Genomic DNA, 3,905 nt, shown 5'->3' with positions numbered 1-3,905 from the left:
GTAACTGCTGAGACCCTGAGGAACAAGCACACTGGACTGACCTGCTCTGGCAACCTGATTTCCACTGTACGTAATACTATTTGGTTATGGTATATTATTTATATACATCAAAGGCACAATGCACCCCCCAGAGACACACATGTATTGAGTGTGATATTTTGCATTGGTCATGTGAAATCATCTTTACATACTAGAAAACTGTAGGAGCGGCAACTTGTTTTGAAATTGAATTTTTAATATCCGATAATAAAGTTGATCTGTTTTCTTTATTCTTCTCTCTTCCCAGCTCCATCCATCACCCTTCTCTGTTCCTGCAGGTCCTGCTTGCTAATCAATATTCATATTTTTTTACACAATTACAAATAAAGTCAATGTATTGTATGACATGAAGTTGTGCTTCATTCTGAGTCAATAAATTCATTCTGCCTTCAGCTGCAAAATTATTGTGGACTGCACTGACATCCATGTAGCTGCCCCCCAGTAAGATGAACCAAGCAAAGTTGACATACTCAACATACAGCTGTACTCTTAAGTTTACATGAAGAATGTGAAATATTGGTAATAACAGGTTTAAATGATTATTAGTAATTAATTATATAATTTTCTCATCGTAGATGAGCAGACAGGGAGCAGATGAGAAAAGCAGAATATGCAGCTGCCATTTTCCACATGGAAAAGAGAAAGGGCCAAGTGTATTTGAGTGGACAAAAGAGAAATCCCAAATACGAAAAATAAAATTATACAATTTACAGATATGTATACAAATAAATATATATCCTATATACACCATGTATAATGATGGTGTATGATGTAGAAGGAAGTGTGGTAGATAACAAGTAAATATAGAGTTACATACAGATCCATGTTACAGCAAAAGATGGAATAACTAAGAAGCACGCAGTATAATAATAATTACACGCAACAATTAAATAACTGCTCAGCATCTCCACCACAATCCCAATCTGCTGTGTCCTGTTTTCCTCCCCTCTGCATAACACCCCATCACACATACGAAACACAACGCAGAGTCCGAGGGTGTTAAGAGTATGTTTATTTAAATGTCCTCCTCTCTACTGGCCAACACAGGGAGCATATGCTGGGTGTAGAATTGTTCCAGGAGGAGGAGATTTCCATGCCATGCAGGGTCTTTGGGGATGGGGAGGATGATCGCCTCCATCGTGGTCCACAGCAGCAGAGACTCCGGTCTGTGATGTGCAGCTGTTATATAATATACAATACATTTTTTTGAAAAACATTTGATCAAAAAATAAAGATTTGGTCAGGATCTAGAGTCAGTGTGTAGTTTATTAATTAATCAATGCTCTCTACATTAGGAAAACACATACCAGTGTACCAGAGGGAGTCACACACAGCTGTGCCTAGATAACCAAACAAATTGACAACAGGGATGCAAATTCATCAGGTATGAAAAAGGTGACAAGGATCCGAGCCCCCTGACCCCACAGAATATCGGCTTTAAAATTAGGAATAACAGGATTTTAGCAGTCAGAACAACTAAAGCAGCAGTGTTAATATTAACAGAAACGCCATAGAGTCACATCTAATAGAAATATATAAAAAGCATTTATTTTAATTGTGTAGCAGTCAGTTTATAATTTTGGCAGCACTGTTGAGCATTTTGAAAATGTATTTTCATGCCTCTGTGCAAGGCTTAGTCTTTCTATCTTTATAGCCACTGGTGTAAAGTAACCAAGTTCATAAACTCAACAAGTACTATACTTGGGCACAATTTTGAGATACTTGTACTTTACTTAAGTATTTCAATGTTTTGCTACTTTGTACTTCTACTCCACTACAGTTCAGAGGTAAATGGTGTACTTTTACTCCACTACATGTATGTAATACCTTTAGTTACTTTACAGATGTGGATGAATGATGTGAAATATAATCAAGTGTTAAATCAGACTTTAGTTCCACCTGGAGTAAATCCAAAAGCTACCCTGCCTGCAGTATACAAAGTCATTCAAACTAGCTGCACCTTTACCAGCTTTGATAACACTTTAATGATCAGTCATTATAAAACATATCATATTATTCTGAAATGGACCAATCTGCAAAATGACTACTTTTACTGTCGCTACTTTCACTATATTTTGATAATAATAATTTTCTACTTTTACTTGAGGAACATTTGGAATGCAGGACTTTTACTGTAACAGAGTATTCCTACACTCTGGTACTTCTACTTTTACTCAAGTACAAGAACTGAGTACTTCTACTTTTAATAAATTTCAAGATATATACTTATACCACCTCTGTTTATAGCCTATGAAAAAAACGATTAGAAAACGAAGGCTAAAGCTAACGTTAGCAGATAGTGACAATGTATGCTAGTTAGCTAGCTCAACGATAATATTGCGACGGGGAAAAAAAACTTTTCAGTGCATATCACGCTCTGCCGCTCCGACAGGGAGCTCTACTCTGAACACCTGAACGGCCCGTTCTAACAGCTGTTCACCAGCGGTCCAGTCTGTGCCACAGTGACTCCGGACGCACAGTTAATATTAACGAACGCACCGTAGGTAATGTAGCTGCTGAAGCTAGACCATCATCGCCGAGCAGCAGAGGCTTATTATACATCATGAGCAGAGCCGACAGGCAGGAAGACTCGAGCACACAGCTCGCGCTTCATTATAATATATAAAAAAAAGCTCGCGGCCGCACATTAATCCGGGTCCCAGACCCCCTCCCATACCCCAAAAATATTTTTATTGCAGATCTACAGGAATCATAAAAACGACCTATTTTGGATTCAAAACGGAGAATTTCGCCGAAAGGTGACAAGTTTGCATCCCTGGACAAGATAACCAAAATCCTTGAATCTACACACAGCAAATAAACTCAAATGACACAACGAGATGTAAAAAGGAGATCACACATATAGTCGATATAGAACTGGCCGCTTCAATCTGAAGAGCAACTAAAACAAAACACGGGAGTGTATCTTGTTCTTGTGAACACTAATGTTATCCACAGCATACACAGACACCACAAAGTTCTTAAGGAGAAAACTAGTTGCTAAAACAAAACACGTTAGTGTACCTTGTTAGCTAGCTGACATTAACCTTCGACATTGCACTCATATTACTCACTGAAACCTTGTAAAGCCGGTCCCGCATGCTGGCTCTTACAGAACCGCTCCCTTTCGTGTATGTACAGCTCTCAACATGCCCAGACTTGTAGTGATTTTCACCTCTTTTTATACTTTTTCGCCTCATTCTGAAAGAAACAGGTGAAATTTACTAACGTGACAGCCATCTTTGTGATGGTGACGCGTATTGTGCGAGACCAGAGACCTGTAGTTCACTGAGCGGTTTCACACAAAAAAAAAATTGTAACTTCACAGTTTTACGACACATTTTTATTTTTTTGACTTGCAAAATGTTCTTTTAATTTGACAAACATCATATGTGTCATTCGTGGCACAATTCAAACGGGATCGAAAGATGACTTTTCTCTCTCCATTGACGTCAATGTATAATTTTCCGCTTCCGGGGTCCCATGGGTCGGAAGTAGATGGGCGGGACTTCGCCTCTCTATACCAGAGTGTATGACAGCTTCCGGTTCCAGGGCATTCGGGCTACGCATCCCTCATTCACCAATGGGTAATGTTTAGATGGATTTAGGAACTTCCCCTCGATTCTATTGGCTCTAACGGTTAAAAATAGGTGTCAATCATCAAAATCGACCGAAGGGGGCCAAAGATATGGAAAATGCACCCAAATAACCCCAGAAGTTTTTGTTTTTTTTCTAATCCTCTCTTAAAGGATAAATGTCAATTATTTTGCATCAATCTTGATACAGGGTACTTATTATATGTTATAGTTTGGATTCCTAAAGCTTGTGTTCTACTATCCCTTCATTCAAGGGTGGTCTTCACTATA

At 38.7% G+C, this 3,905-nt stretch overlaps 1 long non-coding RNA gene across 1 annotated transcript; it reads right to left on the bottom strand.

Annotated features, from left to right (window-relative positions):
• Positions 1-1,031: 1,031 nt before the first annotated feature.
• LOC307013978 lies at positions 1,032-3,307 on the bottom strand. The gene is made up of 2 exons (XR_013801114.1): positions 3,114-3,307; positions 1,032-1,218 (listed from the first exon to the last, which is right to left on the bottom strand). It is a non-coding gene; the product is annotated as an uncharacterized lncRNA (long non-coding RNA).
• Positions 3,308-3,905: the final 598 nt, after the last annotated feature.

This window comes from Notothenia rossii (genome assembly GCF_949606895.1).
Source record: "Notothenia rossii genome assembly, chromosome: 7".
NCBI classification, from domain to species: domain Eukaryota; kingdom Metazoa; phylum Chordata; class Actinopteri; order Perciformes; family Nototheniidae; genus Notothenia; species Notothenia rossii.
Note: the sequence above shows the minus strand (reverse complement) of the source record. Positions and strands in the feature narration are given on the sequence as shown.